We start from the raw sequence: 19,740 nt of genomic DNA on the forward strand, positions 1-19,740 counted from the left end.
GTAAAATTGGTATTGCGTGACGTAACTGTGTCGCTGACAAAAATGACGGGCGTTAACATGAAAAACATGACATGCACGTCATGTACGGCATGATTTACATGTCACGCTCATGGTGCGCTCGCGGCCATTTTGCTATAGCTGATATACACCATTATTGGTGTCGCGTGACATGACTGTATGACGAACATGAGAGGTGCTGGCATGAAAATCATGGCATGCATGTCATGTACGGCATGATTTACATGCAAGGCTCATTATGGCCTAGCCGCTGTTTCGCTAGCTTGATATACACCAAAAGTTGCATTGCGCGATGTCACTGTATGATGAGCATGACAGGTGGTAACGTGAAAATCATGACTTGCATGGCATGTACGGCATGACGTACATGCAATGCTCATGGTGCGCTAGCGGCTGTTTCGCTAGCTTCATTTACGCCAAAATTGTTATCGCGTGACGTGACTGTATGACGAACGTAAACGCGTGGTAGCATGTAAATCATGCTTTTATGTCATGTACGGTATGATTTACATGCCACGCTCGTGGTGCGCTTGTGGCCGTTTCGCTAGCTTGATATACACTAAAATTGGAATTTCGTAACGTGACTGTATGACGAGCATAAACAGGTGGTAGCATGAAAATCATGACACGTATGTCATATCCAGGATGATTTATATGCCACGCTCATGGTGCGCTCGCGGCCATTTTGCTATAGCTCGATATACAGCAATATTGGAATCGCCTGACGTGACTGCATGATGAACATGACAGGTGGTAGCATGAAAATCATGACATGCTTGTCATCTACGGCATGATTTACATGCAACGCTCATGGTGCGCTAGCGGCCGTTTTGCTAGCTTGATTTACGCCAAAATTCGTATTGCGTGTCGTGACGCTGTGACAAGCATAAATGGCGGGTGGTAACGTGAAAGTCATGACATGCATGTCATGTACGGTATGATTTACATGCCACGGTTATAGTGCGCCTACGGCGCATTCGCTAGCTTGATATACGCCAAAATTGGTATTGCCTGACGTGACTGTATGACGAACACAGATGGTAGGTTCTAACATGCAAACCATGACATGCGTGTCTTGTACAGCGTGATCTGCATGCCGCACTCATGTTGCGCTTTCGACTTTTTTGTTAAACCGATATATACCAAAATTGATATGGCATGACATGAGTACGTGACGAATATAAATGACAGGTGATGCATTCTATATACGAGTGTGTATATTTCAGTAGCATGGTACATATGAGATTGTGCATGCATGCATGCATATATGCATGACAAACATGTGATAGTGAGCTACATGTCATGGCATAAATGGCTTAATTTGCCTCAAAGGCATAAGGTGAAGTATGCGGCTCCTTGCTAGCTGCTTCGCATTACATTGATTCCCAGAGTGCGTGGGATCTCCGGATTTTATGTCGTGGGTTCTTTCCAAATCGAGCAGAGTGCAATTTGCTAATAAATATTAGTTCAAAGAGCACCGAAGATGCGAGTAATGAAGGTGGACAGGATATCATTTACAAGTGCGACACATTTTTAATTGATCCGAAAAGCATTTATAAAGCAGATACAGGAAATTTCGCATATGCGTAACAGAGCAGGACGCAAACAAAAAAGCATTCGTGTGAGTATCACCAGGAATTTCGATGTTGCATATATTGAATATTGAACAGAGTCACCACGTTTCTAGACACGCGCTCTCCTTATCGCACACTATAATTGTGGTTTGAATAAGACATTGATGTCCTCGTTTCGTGAAGTGATTTGATTGCACTTTTGCACGGGTCACTTGGCTCTGATGCCGAAAAATAATTTCACTTTCATGAACCACGCCATAACGTTCAGAATTTGTACAATGAGCAGCTTGGCGAGTCTTGCTGGGTTCTTTCACATATGTGTGGTGGTCTCTAAGCCGATTATTTACACATCTTTCTGAATGACCGACGTACACTTTGTAGCATGAAAAATGAATCATGTAAACCGCCCCCGCTACGCATTCCACCAACTTGTGGCGTTTAACAGAGTAAACTCTTGGATATTCTGGCTGATTAACGCACGGACACAAACATTCCAGTTCGTTTATTGCCGGAAACTGCACCTCTACGTTATAGCTACTAATATGTTTGAAGTTGGGTGCCAAGTTTTGTATGTCTGGAGTGGTAGCAATTTTCCCGCGGTTCTTCGGCGTGCTTGCTTCAAAACTGGCTTCCTCTTTGCCACCATTTTTCTCTCTAGCTTGAGAGACAGAAGAAATATAGAAGAAAGGCAGAGAGGCTGACTAGAGTAGGCCTGGTTGGCTAGCCTACACTTGGAGAGGGGAATAGAGGGTTAAAAGAGAGAGAAAGAAATCATCAGCACACACATTTCTCAACACACACAGTGCAGCGTGTGTGTTGAGAAACCCCAAAGAGACTCGCTGCTGTCCCCTGTACAGCCGGCTATCCTCAGCCCCGCTAGGCGGCACTGCTGGCGGGGGTAAGGGGTAACCTTATGGATGGATGGATGGATGGATGCTATGAGCGTCCCCGTTATAACGGGGCGGTGGCAAGCGTGCCACCTGGCTCAACAAAAATCTCTCTTTCCTTTTTCCTTTTCTTTATGGTGGCCTAATGCCTCTACTTCGATAAAATCTATCTTGCTACAGGAAAAAAAAAAGTTAATTCTTAGCACAGTTCTCTGCCCTTTACGGCAGACTGTCCTTATATTTTTTTCCAATATTTATTTTTGTCCTTTCTCTCTAATTTTCTGCCACCAATACTCTAACCGTCTCTTACTTATTTCAATCGCGGGTGTGTTCAGCTTTCCATTGTTGTCCCTAAAACCCAAGGCTTCATGTAGGCTCGTGCCCAAACGTACACCTTGGTGGATGTCTCCACATTCAATCTGAACATGCTCCGCCGTTTCCTTACCTTCCCCGCAGCATGTGCATTGTTCTTCTTCTTTACTGAATCTCGCTTTATAGCTACGCGTTCTAAGGCAACCCGATCTCGCTTCAAACAGTGAAGCGCTTCCCCTTGAATTATCGTAAAATGCCTTCCTCTTTATTTCATTTTTGCCCTTTCGGTAGTTACTGAAAGCTGGTTTTTTCTCCATAGCTGCCGTCCAGGAAATCCTCTCCGCCTCTCTGACTTTTCGCTTAACGCTCTTTCTTTACATTTTGCTTACACTACCAGCCGTATATTTACTAGTGAGCCTCCTAGTTCTTTTTCTCCACTGTGTGTCCACACTCTTCCTATACAAATAACGGAATACCTTCTCTGCCCATCTACTCTACTTCATATTTCTAAGCCTTTCTGCGAACCTTATTTTGCTCTGAGCTTCCCTCGCCTCAAAACCTGCCTATCCCATATCGCCCTTACAGCCTCATTTGTCGTCTTCCCGTGAGCACCCAACGCTAGGCGTCCAACAGTACTTTGATTTACATCCATTCCCGATTGCACCTCTGCTCTCATGCACACCACTGACTTCCCAAAAGTAAGCCCCGGAACCATTAGACCTTTCCACAGACCTCGAAGCACCTCGTACCCATTGTATCCCCACAACGCTCTGTGCTTCATTATTGCAGCATTCCTCTTTCCTTTTGCTGCCGAGGCTTTTTCCTGTACCTCCATGTATCTATCACTCTCATTTACCCACACTCCAAGGTACTTGTATTCGCTTACCCTCGGTATTTCTTGGCCTTGTATTGACACCGTCTGATCACAGGGATTATTGAATACCATCAATCCACACTTCGTTGCACTAAATCCTATTCCAAGAGCTTCACCTTCCCTTCCGCATATATCCACCAGCCGCTGTATATCATCTCGACTGTTCGCAAATAAGACGATATCGTCCGCATAAAATAAACCTGGAAGCTTCTGTTCAATCATCACGCCGCCCTGTTTGTGTGACAGATTAAAATCAATGTTGCTGCCTTCTAGTGCTTTTTCCATACTCACCATGTACAGCATGAATAACAGCAGGGACAAAGCACATACCTGTCTCAGCCCCTTGCTAATCTCAATGTTTTCTTTGCTACTCATTCCTTCCCATCCTATGCAAACTGCATTTTCTCGGTATATCTCCCTGAAAAGCTCTATACAATCGTCCGCTAAGCCCATTCCTTTGAATATATCCCACAAAATTTCCTGATTAACGTTGTCGTACGCCCCAGTGATGTCTAGAAAAGCCACGTACAAGGGCCTATTTTCTATTTTAGATATTTCTATACACTGAGTTAGAACAAATAGGTTACCGTCTAACCGCCTGTAGACTCGAAATCCATTCTGGAGTTCTCCCAAAATATGGTTATGTTCAGCCTATGTTTCTATTTTCATTTTTACTGCTTGCGTTGCCAACCTGTATAGTACCGATGTAATGGTTAGTGGTCTATACGAGCGAATGTTATCCTTTTCTCCCTTGCCTTTACAGATTCAGTTCATTCTACTTTTTCGCCAACTGTCCGGTATTTGTCTGTCCTTTAAGCATTTTTCTACGGCTGTAAACAATGCTTCTTTAGTGTTATGTCCTAGTTCGTTAATGAGGCTAACGGGAACCCCATGTAAACCCGCGGCAGTGCGCTTTGGAATTTTTCCTTCGGCCTTTTTCCAGTTGAAATTCTGAAGTACTAGCTCTTCCTCGGTTGCTCTCTCCGCCACACTTTTACTCACCGAGGAAATCCCCTGGACGCTCTTTTTAAACGAATCGGCTGTTATCTTTCAGATGTAACCTAGCGCTTCGTACCCTTCCAATTGATTTCCTTCTACATCTACAATATAATGTTGCGTTGTGACAGACTTCCTACCTTGCGCCTTTATGTGGCTCCAAAACATCCTAGGCGCGGCCTCCTTTTCTTCGTGAATCTCTGTCACCCAGTGTTCACTTTCACCTTTAATTTTTGCCTTGACCAATTTCGGTACAACAGATTTTGCAGCTTCTCGTTCTTTGCTTTTCTATACCAATTTTGGCGCAATACCAATTTTGGTGTATACCAAACGAGCGAAACGGCCGCGAATGCACTATGAGCGTTGCATGTAAATCATGACATACATGACATGCATGCCATGGCTGTCATGTTACCGCCCGTTATTCATGTTCTTCACACAGTCACAACGCAGAATGCTAATTTCGGTGTATATCAATCTAGCGAAACGGCCATGAGTGCGCCATGAGCGTGGCATGTAAATCATGTCGTACATGTCATGCATGTCATGGTTTTCATGTTACTACCTCTCCTTTACGTTCGTCGTACAGTGGCGTCGAGCATTACCAATTTTGGTGTATATCAATGTAGCGAAACTGCCGTGAGCGCACCATGTGCGTGGCATGTAAATCATGTTGCACATGACATGCATGTCATGAGTTTCATGTTACCAAGTGACAGTTATGTTCGTCATACATAAATATCTCGTGATACCGTTTTCGTATATAAACATTCATTTAAAGGGCCGCTGGCGCCCCGAGACCATGTCATGAAATCATGCTGCACATGACATGCGTGTCATGATTTGCTCGTTCGGACTTGTGATTGTGTTCGTCATGAACTCTTGTCACGCCATACCAATTTTGGTATATATGAAATTAAAAAATCGGCAGATCCCACGTACCGTGGGAGTCGGTGTTATGCGAAGCATGCGGCGGGTAGGTGACTGTGGCGTAACTTTTTTTACCGAGCGACACGTTACAAAATGACGCTAAAGATTTGTATAAATTTTATACGCACACATATATATGTTGAAGAGCCGCATGTGTGTTATATAACCAGTTGTTTACGGTTGGGTAACGCTGCCAATGGCAATGTCGGTATTACCAACACCAGAAGCGGTAGGCTGATATGTAGTGCTTATACGTGTCCCGAGAACGCACGCATGTTTCACGAACCCGTGTGCATGTGTGCAAGAAGTTCTTGACAGTTCTTGAACAAGGGCATCATCCCCGTGATCAGTGAGCACCAGCAGCTGGTCATGACATGTTATAGGATCCGGTCGTGATCGTGGTGAAGAGGGGTCCATGTGTAGTGAAGTATGTGGTATAACAGAGCGGTTGGAATTCGAGGATGCCTCGGTCATTTCGTCGACAAATTGCTTGTCAACAGAGCCGGCGACATGTCGGAACCTGTGCAGCCACCCTTCGCGTTGGTGATGTATGGGCTGTCGAGGCTGGTAGGCCTGGATAGTGCTACGTAGGCCAACATCAGTTGATGGTGTTTGTCATATTCGAAGACTACCTGGGCGTATGTGGCCTACGTAGCCTAGTCTACAAAGCGGCTGTCAATCAATCTGGCATCATCCTCGGTCAGCTTGAGGCAATCGCCCAGCCTCGTAAGAAATGAAGAGGACACTGCGTCGTTCTGGTGGACGAAGTGCATTTTACGGTGCGGTGATGTGGATATCATATGTAACTTTCGTTAATGTATACCTCCGGGGTCGAGCAATGCTTCAATATAGCTTGCTGAATCATAGGAGTACAAACGTAATGTTTATTAGACTGCTATAAAAGCGGAGCCAACACTGGAACTACTGACGTTAATCTGATATGACGCCTGTATCGTAGCAGTATCATGTAGTGTTTATTGCTTTCTTGTAAAATTAGATAGCCAGCACCACAACCACAATTGACGTTGCACCGATATTACGCCTGCGTAGCCTGTTTTTCCAAACCAGTTTATAGACCTGGCGTGGCTGAGTGGTAGAATACCTGATTGCCACGCAGAATGCTTGGGTTCGATTCCTGCTGGGATCCTAATTTTCATTCTTTCCATTCGTTGAGTCAATGCTGCCGATGTTCGTTTTCCTTAACGCTCTAGCATTTAAGTTACCAATGTCTGTTCTCGCCGTTCCTGGGTAGACATAAACTGCCAATCACCTGTGGCGCATACCCGTACACCATGGCCCATGGTAAACGAGTGTGTGCCACACGTGTCTAGCGCAAAGGGTTTGACGACGTATGCGACATGATTTTAACGTTATTCTTCTCATGACCTGGCAATCATATTCGTCAAATCCTCTTACTCTCTCATGCAAATTTTGGGCTACAACAAGTTAAGGAAGCGATCATGAGAGTACCCAGACGTAGGCGGCTAGATAGATAGATAGATAGATAGACAGACAGATACGTAGATAGAAACGCTCAAAGTGCCAGAGGTTCGCTAAGAAATGCTTCGCATTTAACAGAACGGCCGCAAGAGCCCTAAGGCCGTGGAATGTAAATCATGCTGTTCATGACATGCGTGTCATGATTTTCATGTTCTGACCTGTCATTTATGTTCGTAATACGGTCATGTTATGCCATACCATTTTTGGTATACATCCGATTAATGAAACGGTCAGCAGAACACAAAGTCGTAGGCGGCTAGATAGATGGATAGATACGCTCAAAGTCGCAGAAGTTCGCTAAGAAATGCTTCGCATTTAATACGTTTCACCAGAATGCACTTTAAGGGTGTATGGTAGGGTAGATCGACCAAAAACGATGTCTTGATTTTATTACTAAAAAAATAATACACACTCTGAGGTGCAAAGCCATGTATTGGCGAGCGCATAGGAGCGCTCGAAGCCATTTATGGCACCGAAAACCACGCCTCCTGTCGGATGCATGGGCTTGTTAATATGTTTTTTTTTCGATGACCCTTTCTACATGTATGCATTTTTTAATAATAAATGTGGGTAGAATGTTTAACCTTTTTAGACGCGGCCTGTGAAGAACGGTCTGTAATTGTGTCAAACTTGCACATCATTATTGCAAGGCACTCGATATTCTACTACAACAAAGATATTGTCATAATATGTTGATTTGCGTGTTCCATTCCATATAATATTAATAAAAATATACACCAGTACATAACTACATATTGATCCTGAAGCCACTCATGCACTGTTTGTGCATAAATAGAATCAGTTCTCAGGCTAGAAATATGGTGCAAATTTCTTTTCGGGTATGTTCATTCAGAGCAAAAAAATAAAATATATATTGCACTTTTGTCGTAGCTCGCGGAACGCGGCACGTCGAATGACTCGTCGAACACGGTAGTGCCTTAAACAAAGTGATCATATGCAACAGTACATTGCCAAATGATGTCAGATGAAGATGCACTTATTACGCAGGAGGTCAATTTCACGCAAACCTCGATGTATCTTGCTCTTTCTTATCAACTTGTCGACGCATCCAGCAAGAACAAGTGATGTACACAGACAAAGCGTGTCAAAGGAATAAATATATTCATTTCCTATCATTTCCATAGGTTTTCCCCAGCAGTAATGCTTTTGTAGCGCTGTCATTGGTTTATGTCTTGAGCACTTTTCGCGCATGCTTTTAAACATAAAGGCGCGTTTTTCTCATAATCAGTTTTTTGAAAATTTTCGAAACTCGATGTACCTTTTTGGAAAACTATCCGAATGATTGCGCTAAAATTTTGTCAGATCATACCTAAATACCTTCCAGGTAGTCTGAAACTAATATTTTGGAAAACTATATAATTAAGAAAACATTATTCATTGAAAAGTTTCTCGCACGGCACGAGACATGTGAGGAGAATTTTTTTTTTGTTTTGAGATAAACATAGCAACCCGTTTTTAGAGCTAGCAATTACTTCCACTATCATGTGGACTTCCCGTGCTTGATTTCACGGTCATGCCTTTTATTGTTTCTGAAAAAAGGTAGATTTAATTTTATACCCCAGTGTAAAATTTGGCACTTAGATACAAGATATGAAATCAAGATACAGGATCGAAATCGCAGATAGTGAAGGCCAGAAGCATTGTTATTGAGCACGCAAAACTTAAGAATAAAAAAATGTTCGGCAGATCCCACGCTTTGTGGGAATCGGTATCATGCGAAGCAGTCAGCAAGTAGTTCTACGCTGCATTTCTTGGCTTTGAGCCAAGCGTTATGACGTGGATCGACGTGTTTTTGTAAGTGTAGTAGTTGTTTGCACATCGTGGGCTTACCGGGCACATCGACATGACTGGCGTTTAAAGGGTAACCTGTGGTCTGACGTAACGTCAGCACTCACGTTAGAGCACATACGTTAGTATTATCGAAACGAAGTGCACTTTACGATGCGATGATGTGAATATCATACGTAACTTTCGTTAGAGTATTCCTCCGGGGTCGAACAACGCCTGAATTTAGCTTGCTGAATCATAGGATTACAAGTGTAATGCTTTATTAGACTGCTATAAAGGCGGAGCCAACAAAGGAACCACAGTTGACGTTAACAGGACATGACGCCTGTTTCGTAGGAGCACATATATAGCGTTTATTCATTTGTTATAAAATTAAATAGCCAGCACCTCAACCACAGTTAACGTGGTACCGATATTACGCCTGCATAGGGTGTTTTTTTCAATGCAGTTTCTAGACCTGACGCAGAATGCTTGGGTTCGATTCCTGCTGGGATCCTAATTTTTAACCTTTGGATTCGTCGGGTCAACGCTGCCCAGCGAGATATAAAAGAAACACTTATATCTTGCTCATCTACAAGTCACACACCCTTACTATATAACACGTTTGCCGAAGAGATAGTTCCCCAAGGTTTTCTCCCCAGGGATTCTGGTGAGAAAACTCACTGAAACTTTAGTTGTACCTGGGTCTAGCTACTGTACGCCTCAATGGGCATGATGATTTATATGGTGTGATTTCATGTGAAAAACTAGAGCTGCTAATGGGGCATACCATAGTGGCGCATTTAGGATTAGTTATGAATACGAAGAACTTTTTAGGCTACATCTAACAGTGAATGTCGCCTCCTCCTAAATGAGCCTACTGTGCCCGTGAGCCGAAACCACAGGATTAGCAGCGCGATGTTCTGGTCGCTTGGTCGCCTCAGCTTCTGCGGATTGCCTCGTTATTTTTGTTTTATATAAGTGTGAGTAATATGCGCGCGCCACTGAGGTAAATTAGGCGTGAAGCCAATCAAACACAATAAGGGGCAGGTGCCAAACGGTCATTTCGTATAAAAGCCTAATAGGTTACTCTGGAGTGCTGTATTACTTCTTTGATTGCTTTGTGTAGAGTGAAATTCATTACCTACCACCAGGATTTGTTTAGCCATTCACCTTATTGTAACCATTCAAGGAACGGTCGATGGAATTCGTACGTGCATGTAGCTGCAAGTGAGCAAGTGCTTATATAGTTTGATGAACGCCTGTCTTAAATGAAAGAAACACACGAACCACTTGATGTTCAGATTGAAGCAGTAACTTAATGGAAGCAGCGTTCAGAATTGTTTGAAAGGCGCGAAACTGAAACAGCTTAGCAAAAAGCAAAGCGATTGTGCTTCCTTTGTGTGTCACCAGGGAATGCCAGTTACGGACTTAAACGGCGAATTTTCCCACATGTGACATTGACCGCATTTTCCATGGTTACGAGGTTTTCTTGCTTCCGTGAGGGCTGGTAGTATTGCACCAGTTTTCACGAGTCGAACTCTTTTCTGTGATATTAATGAAAGTGTGTTAGGACAGATAAGCGAGGACCCTGTGCTGGACACTGTTGCGTTAGCACTTCGCATACAAGCAAAAACAAAGTTTTGAAGAAGAAAAAAAGGAAGCGAATGTGATGTGCTTTGGTACCGCTTCACGTTTAATTTTGATCTCTCTCTTGTCATGAAGTAGATTGAAACAGGCCTCTGAGCCCTTCAGTGAGCGTCCGTTGCTGCGCACGTTGTGGTCAAGCGAGACGAAAAGCCATCCGGTTCTACTCAGCCGTTCCCGCGCTCCTTCTCGGCCTTGACACGGATGCCGGCCAAACTGGAGCGCGCGTTTCTCTTTCGTTCGCCCGTTGCCCTTCGTCGTCAGCGAGCGCCGTCCTTCTGTCTACTGCAGCTGCATTGCAGTCGCCATTTTCGTCCTCCAACACAGCACGACGGAAACCAATGATGACCAGCATTTGCTTTTCAAGTCTCAAGTGAAAACGTTCGGAGGAGAACGAGCGCGCCACGTGAGAGTCAACTCACGACGTGAATGAAGAGCGCTAAAATTGACTGATTTAACGAAACTAAATAAATGTACGCGATTCAGACTACGGCAATGGCGTACAATTAAAAAGAAAAAGAAAAGTCGACAAACGCGGTGGGATGAAGCGGTCAGCGAGGAGCTGCCTATGCCACACCCTCTGCCTTTCACCCAAGCATTACGGGCGTATTGATACCAATTTATAAGCAGAGTAAATTGACATTATTTATTTTTAATTTTCCTAATTCCCCCTAGGGGGCATCAGAAAAGCAATACTGTCGCAATAATGAGTGCGATGTTACGTTTTATATGATATGCGTGTAGCCTAGCATGGTATTACAGACAGCAAAATATATGCCATTGTTCTCTTTTTTAATATATTTACTTGATTATGTAGGCAGTCCTAGGCTCTTAGGCTATTAAATTGCTGACATGATACTAATTTTACAAACAAAGCAGCTCAGTTTTGATTCTCGGCATATCGTAAATGAGCTAGATGACCCGTATAATATTTTAGTATACCTAGAAACTGTATGCTGGCTGCAATACAGTTTTGAAACGATAAGGTACGGAATAATGTTAAGTGGTCACGGAACAAAGTTGTTTTTCTGAGTTCTTGCATACTCTTGATTGTCAACGGCCCTGTAGTTTTTTTTATTGTACGTAACACAAATAAACTCTACTGCTGTAACCATTGGTGTCAGAAAGGTAGGCGTTAAGTTGCAGCTTATTGAGGCTCAGCGCAAACAGAGTGAACTTTAAATAGACCACATTCCGCAAACTCCCGAGAGATAGCCCACCTTGAATCAAGAGAAAATCGGATGAAAATATGAGGTGGGCTAACATTTGTTCGTAGCACCCAAACAACGAACCTGCACTGCATTCATTCGTCGTCAGAACAATGGAACGAACACTTACTGTAAAACTGTATGTGGTAAATAAACTCAACTCAAAAGTCTCTTGCACTGTGACACAAAAGTCGACAACTCCTTTACGTTCGGCGTTCAGCATAGTTGGTAGGGCTGCGGGAGTGGAAACCGCCGAAGCAAGCAAATCTTTTATGGAAGTAACTTCATATCAATTTGTTTAAAGCTCATTAAAGAAGGGCCGTGAACCTTAAGTACCCAATAAATCCCCAGGATATCCGAAGCCCTTGTATACCATCTTTCCCATGCACTACATGTACTAGCGCCAAATTGTCCTGTAGTTTTCTTGCTATGAAAATATGGCAGAAATTGTGTAAGAAGTCTTACAGCCGATAAGATACGAATGGGAGCCCGTTTGTATTGAAATGACATAAACTATCGTATGTTATTTTATAGATCCAGCATGTCACCTGTTACCGTAGTGAGGGTTCAGCCAGTGCCTATTGTTCAGTTATCCTCCACGATCGCTAGCTAACCTAATTTGCGTGTACGTTATGACCGAATCCTACGATGCTATTGTAAGGCGTGTGATATCATTCTATGTACTTGAAAATCTAAGAAACCGTACCCAAAGCATGGTTAGATTCTATCTCGGGGAAAGGCATGTTTAGGGGTTTTAAGGTAATTTATTGTCTCTGCAGTGATCTCTGTCCTTAATGCACGCATAAAACCCAGTGAATATCAGAGAGGATATAGTGCACTAGCCGACGTAAATCATAACATTGACGTCCCTCGTCATCCGTGAAAGATGTCCAGCGGCCTATGCAATGAGGAGCAAAGCAGAGCCTCGAGACATTTGAAAGACATATTTTAAGTTACAGATGATATACAATGCCCTCATGCATCTGCATAAGCACTATATGGGCTAAACTCCAAGCGACGAAGCAGGACGCTCACGCTACGTACCTCCCGGTCGAAATCGCTCGATTACTCAGTTCTGTGAATCTACAGTCCGTTGCTCAACGCTCGAAAGTGCGACTATAGCACCTAATAGCCGGAACAGGATGTATGTCACTGATGTAAATGGGGCCTCAGGAGAGCCGCTCATGGCACACATAGACAGTCACGCCGTGGAGCACACGCGAACACGTGGACGTTTATTGAATATTTTACAACACGGCGAGCTCGCCAGCCGAATTTAATAAATAAGTAGTAACATGAGAAGTAATCTAGTATAATGCCAATACAACACAGACAACATAACACTCAAAGAGCAACATAACACATACAAAGTACCGCGAATGCGGCGTTGCTGACGTCCCACTGACCGCAAGAGTGCGCGGGACCGAGCCGTGGAATCGCCCCCACGGACCCGCACGCACGAGACATCGGTCCATGAACACTGCCAGACCCCAAAGAGAGCAAAGTCTTTTCCACAAGAGCCAGTGTAACCTCGCTTCCCGCCAAGCGGCGCCACTGGCGCCATCGCGTAACCACAGCGCCATCATTTGCTCGGTGGCGAAACTAACTACGACTAATTTGCCGGACACGCCCGCGGCATGAGGCGAAAACAATTTTACAGAGGGTGACAGCACCCCCACACCTACTGCTGGTTGTCACTGCGCGGTCGCTGAATGATCATGAGCACAGAATGGGCGGAACCGAATGGTCGTGCACGTGAGTGGAAAAACACTGTAATCCAAGACCTCGAGGTATATATGTCGCAGTGTACAACAAAACCTTTTTTTGCAGTATATTCAGCAGACATCGCGCTCCTTTCGGTACACAGCAGCCGCACTCATGTGAACAACACTGGAGGTCCGTCCCATGGATGAGCATTGCTTATCTAAGCGACAGCTTGAGCCACAGTGGGCGTCGTGGCGGGGACTTTCGCACAGTTATGGGTTTCATAACTGCTATCACACGTGAGGCATCAAAGTGTTACACTCATTCGAACACAATTATATCAGGCACCGGCGCTAAAACATGAACAGCCAAGCACTCGCACGCACACAAAAACACACGCACGCTGTCTTACAGAAGAATAAAATCATTCGAAATTGGGCCAGTCAGTCTGGCCTACGATTCGAACCGGTGCATCCTCCTGATTCGTGCCCTCAATTTTGTGTACACCTAAGTTCGAGTTACATCGACCAAGATTCAAGTGACAGCAAATAAGTGAGGTCTTCAACGTTTTAATTCCAAAAGAGTTAAAATATACCGATAGTACTAACCATGTGTTATCCGAGCGTACGACGCGCATAGCTGCTTCTCATCCTTCAAAGGTGGCAACCAGTGTTGCCTCTGATGCATTTGCAGCGCTGATATCAATCAGAAAGAAAAGAAAAAAAGACAGCCAGAAAACATGCGGACGTGGCGGTGATGAGAGACAGTAATAACGCTGGGACAGGAAGCTTAACGTCCTTACTGTCCCCTTTTTTAACCGTGCCTGTTTGTCTTTTTTCCCCCCTTTATTCGCTTGAGCGCTGGAAGTGTATTAAAGTTCGTTATTTCAACTAGGCCAGCTAACTGCTTTGAGCAGTGTTGCTGTTGGTGGCTAGTTTAGGACACCATCTGGCGATGCAAATTTCACGTTCGTTCCCGAAACTTCAGTGTTGACGCATTTATTGCGCCAATCTTCATATTATTTGCAGGTGCAAAATTGGGGGACCCTTAAGCTTCGCCTTTAAGAGTTGAACGTGATAGCAAAATCCGGCCCCTAGTGCGCACTTCAACCACTAAGTGCATACTTATTAATGTGTGTTGTTACACACATACACGCACACAGACACACACACGCGCGCGCGCGCGATATGTCTATAGTAATGGTACAGGTTTTCGATCTAAAGCACTTGCTTGTGCTAGAGTCGAGACATGTTTCTCACAATGCCTCACAGATGGCAGCACATTATCTAATGTTTGCTGTTTGCTTGATATGTTTTCCACTAGAAGGACATAGTTGTCCATTTTTGGAGCTGTTTGCAAGTTTGTGTGTGTTTTTAGCGGCGATGGGTGCACTATCCGGGCTTTTTTCGAAGCATGGCGTCTCGCAAAAAAACGTAGTTTGATGGCCTCGTCAGTGAGCCTACAAATCGCCGAATGGGCTCATTTTCGTCGTAAGACCAGCCGAACAAAATGCGTTAAGGAGACTCCTTCCACTACATGGCATTTATGGAGTGTTTTTTTTTTTTTCGAAGCAGATGCAAGTAACATCATGCCTTTGTGGTAGACACCTGCTTCCCACGCAAACGGCCCGGGTTCGATCCTCAGTGGGACCGAAGATTTTTATTGTTTATTTTATTTGCATCTTTCTCGATTTTTCGGTTACGGACGATCTTTCGTTCACAAGCGACGCCGTCACCGACGCCGACGGCGGAATTTCTGTGAAACGAGCTCTCTAACGCGATCGCGCTAATAGCAAGCCAGCCTAAACAATAAGCGTTGTTTCTAAACATTTTCCATCGTTCTAGCCCATGCGCGCACATGTGCTGCCCTCTAGTGCGTCTCCTGGCACCGAACACGCGGCGCGTCTGCGGTGACGGAGTGACAATGTTGCGCGGATGGTGGCCAACGCGTGACTAGCACGCTGCTGATGCTGTGTACTAGTTTTAACGTTGAGGCACAGTGCTTGTTCTCGTGCGAACTTCTCAAAACAGGGATAGGCTTAACAAAAATGAAGCTGGACTGCATGAATTGAAGCAGGTTTCGCTACTTGAAGTTGCGACGGTGTTACGGTAACTCTACTAACGAAGTGCGATGTATAGCGTCAAGGAAGACGAGCTTTGTCGTTTAATGTTCTTACACATAATTGTTCGCCCAAAAGTTCCTTTGGCAATAACTCTGTCTTTTTGAGAGAAACTGCGTGCAGGTGCACCGAACATAAGAATTTAGTCATTTATTTGCAACCTAAATGCGGCTTGAAGAACAGGCAAGATGGAAAGGGTATTGTAGTTCTAATGCGGTGTTTTTTCCTTATTCAAATCCGCATTTTGTCGTTCAGTAACAAGAACTTCTATCCATAATGTCGATGTTGTTCTGTTTCGCTACAAATTTCTCTATAAAATTAAATAGAATGGCTATTTCTCGGCTACTCTAGCTATTGCCTCCTTTTCCAAAGCTACAGAGCTACCCTATGGCAACCCTGTGGGCGAGTGTCATTGTTTTAACGAACCGTCGGCGAAAATCCACCGTGTAGCTTGTTTCATTAGGCACTAATAAAAACAAACAAAAAACAAACCGCATGAGCTCATTTATTTGATGCCAGTTAGCAAGAAATAACTAAACGTTACGTGAACAGTGCTACACAACAAGCATAATGTTCACCGCCGAGCCACTGAGGACCGAAAACTGCGAAGTTGCGTCCAACAGCGCCTTATTCAGGCCGTTGCGCAGAAAATCACGTGGGCGGCGAAAGCAAGACGGGACATAGCGCTATGTCCCGTATTGCGTTGGCCGCCCATCAGTCTGTCCTTTTGAACAGCACCTAGTTCTTTCTTCCTTTGAAGCTTCCCAAATGTTGCCCAATGCATACTGAATATTGCCAGCACGAAATGAGCCTTTCCGTTTATAGTTTAAGAAAATGTCATCTTTATGCTTTTTAACCGTGGCACCCGTAATATCCGTGTGATGATCTTTTAGGGCAGTTTCAACATGAGTGTCGCCGAAGCTGATTGACTCTCACTGCACACAGCGCACCGCGCTCGTGCGTTTCGTGTAATTACATGCTGCTAGTCGCTTCTGGGCGGGCAAAGTGCATCGTCAACCAGTCCGAATGTGGCAGGAGCTTGAAGAGGCAGAGCAGCCTCATCCCACGACTTCGCACGTGCTGAGCAGTTGTGCTCTTGGTCGAGCAGACTGAAGAAGCAGATGGTGTCGCAGAAGAAGAGGGGAGACTTTGCCTTCCCTCGCCTTTCTTTTTTGGTTGTGAGAGAAGGCATACTAAGGTAGGCAGTCAATTGCTGCCTTGAAGAAGACAAGACCGCTTGTCGAAACGACGGCTCCCGCGACGCCCCGTGGTCAATAATTTTTCATCGTTAGCTTGTGCCATATATGAGCCCCCGAGTTTAAAAAAATACGTTTACCCAACTGTTGATACACTGTCATGCTACAGTGTATCAGTTTTAGGCTAAACAAGTCTTCTCACGCGTCCCCTCTTTTTTTGGGTGTAAAAAAGAGAACACTGCCACCACCAGATAAGGTACCCAGGTAGACGTTACAAGCTGGTGATACGTACTCGTGATACGATAGTTGCTTAATAACGCAAACAAAAAGTCCGCTAACAAATCTGAGGCGCTAAGTTCATATTTTAGATAATATATATGTTTGGTCTTCTCGTAGCTCACGACGCCTGTAGCCTTTCGTTGACGTTTCGATATGTTTCTTAGAGGTTGTCTATTTGGCCAGCTACTTGACCTGTTGTAAAGCCAGCTAAGCGAGCTCACTGCTACATCGTGAACCCTAAAGGCATACCGCCAGAGCATGTGCCATCAATGCGCCTTGAGCTTCCATATGCTTACTGGGTGTGCGATATTTTATTTCCATGAGCTCTCAAGTGACACCTGTGTAGAGATAACGAAACGTTAGTAGTGTAGGATCCATAGACAGTGTGGGCTGCAAAAGCAATAAAGATAGTCTTGAGGCACGATTAACATTCTTTAAATTGTTACTGATCTAATCGCTGCTCATTTTCAAAATAATAATACCATTTCTAGCAAAGTGACGCTCAATAAATTCTTTGAAGCCCTGACGCACATGCTGATATGAACATTGTGCATATCTTTCAGGTTTTCCCATGACGACAGGTTTTATTCACAGCATCGGTAGAAGCCTGGTTCGTGTAAATGCGGTAAGCAGAATCTTTCCCGCACTCTAGGTGCATTATCAGGTTTCGCAGTTCCATCGCCGATGTTTCATTCGGTGCAGGTTTCTCTCAGTTGGACAGATTGTGGTGCTAGTTAGTCTTGCAGTATAACAGCGTCCATTTAGAGCAAATGAAGACGAACTCGAAAATTTCTTGTCTTTGTCTGTCTCTTTTCGTGGCCGTCTTTAGTTGCTCTAATTCTACCTAGCTATGTGCCTTCTTTGCGTGGCGCGGCTTTGGATACGCATTGTGTGTTGGCTAGGTTTTGGTTAATTGAGTGTCATTAAGTTGACTGTGCGGAAATAAACTCACTACACAATGGAAGGCACGGAAGATGTCACTACGTTGACCCCAGCAAATCCTGTGCAATGCGAAGAAAGGTGGGACCCCAAGGTATGGTAGGCTGGAGCACACGAAGGCTCATCATTCAAGTATTATACTTGACATGTAAGAAGGCGCACCCCAAAGCATGGCCTTTATGGCGCTAATCATCGTCCTTATGGCTGACGTATCACGAATCTTGGTTAGAAAGCTTGCCCAAAGAGTTTTATTGGACGTACCTTATTTGGCTCTGAAGCTGACATGACTTTGAATTCTAAAGAGCGGCCTCGAGGCTTACGAGGGGCTCAGCGATTGTACGGAGTATGAGGTAAAGCCATTTTACATGAGAGTATATAATAGAAATTTTTAGTTGGGCATACGCAAAACTTGCGTACACAGTGAATAATATGTTGCCTGCGCCGCAAACGAAGCACGTCGCAACACTTTGAGTTAAGCATGTCGCGATGCATTTTGCTAAATTAGATAAGTAACATGGCCTAGGTAAGAGTTTTCGAGTGCTTCTGAGCGCCACAGAGCGAATGATAGGTTTCAATAACAACGTGGACTCCACGATCTGCGCACCCGACCACGTCGATGGCCACGGTACTTCATACTAGTCAAGCCGCAGCGTTAGCTGTTGTTATTGTTAGCGTCGTTCGTTTGTACATTGGTAACACACGTTGTCCTTTGTCATGTACGTTCAGCTTTGCTGCGTGTGTGCAGCTTTTCTCTGCGTGCACAGAAGTGTTTTTGATGAGGCTGAGTTTATCCTCCAGCAACTCTTCGCGTTCCTTGTATTCATCTTGAGTTCCTGCTTTATAAACAGCAATTGCAAAGAGTTAAAGCTTGTGCAATGCCAACGCGTCTTATACTGCGGCGTGCAATAAGAGCGCTACAAAGCTTAGATTATGTTGTTTTTTCACCGGTAATTTGCCGGATGGCCTCACAGAAGGACGCTAACGCGTTCCCGCGCACTGCCTGTCATGAACGGCTTCTTGAGTATTTTTCACACGCCCAGCAATATCCTGTCACTCGCACAGGGCGCCGGAACGCGTAGATTGTTTGCATGTCCACTGTCATGGCAACGTGAGCTTTCATCGTGAAGAACACGCGATTTCCGTTGGCTTCTCTGTTGCTCTCTGCATCGGATGCAACTGCAGCCATGATGTGCTCTCGTTTCTCGTTCCTTCGAAGCCCTCCGAGAACGTCACGTAGCAAGCGGTCCGTTCTCACGGGGCTGAAAAATTGGCCCGAGACCGCTTTTTTCGCACGCGATACATTGGCTAGGCATGCATTGGCTGCACTAGCATGCTTTCACGTGTTTGTGGCGGTGAAGAAGGCTGCATTAAGACTGAGAAATGCGGAACTCCTTATTGGACTAAGTTGTACCCGGAAAACGATAACTCAAAGTACAAGCAATACACGCCGTGTCCTGATGACGGCTGGAACAGCCGTAGGACATCGAGTTATCTGATCGTCGGTGGAACGCATTGCCTTTTATAGCTAAGTTGTCGAACCTTCCAGCTTTATCGCTGGTGCTCGTTAAGCTCCCGAATAAACTTGACTATTCGTGTCCTGCTAAAATTTTGCAGAACAATTTGAAACAATCGTGAAGCTTCTCAAATCGTGAGACTTCTGCTGTAGGGTGCTAACACTTTTTGTGGGTGAAACGCGATCACATCCAACTAAACAAATAAGGGCGCAGGCCAATGCCCCTCTCTTAAAAAGCGTCGCCCCGATGCTGAAA

The 19,740-nt window shown here is 44.6% G+C and overlaps 1 pseudogene; it reads left to right on the forward strand.

Moving 5' to 3' along the window:
* LOC119386470 (dual oxidase maturation factor 1-like) overlaps positions 1 to 19,740 on the forward strand; it is a 192,320-nt pseudogene that overhangs the window by 44,080 nt on the left and 128,500 nt on the right.

Source organism: Rhipicephalus sanguineus, chromosome 3, assembly GCF_013339695.2.
Source record: "Rhipicephalus sanguineus isolate Rsan-2018 chromosome 3, BIME_Rsan_1.4, whole genome shotgun sequence".
NCBI lineage: Eukaryota > Metazoa > Arthropoda > Arachnida > Ixodida > Ixodidae > Rhipicephalus > Rhipicephalus sanguineus.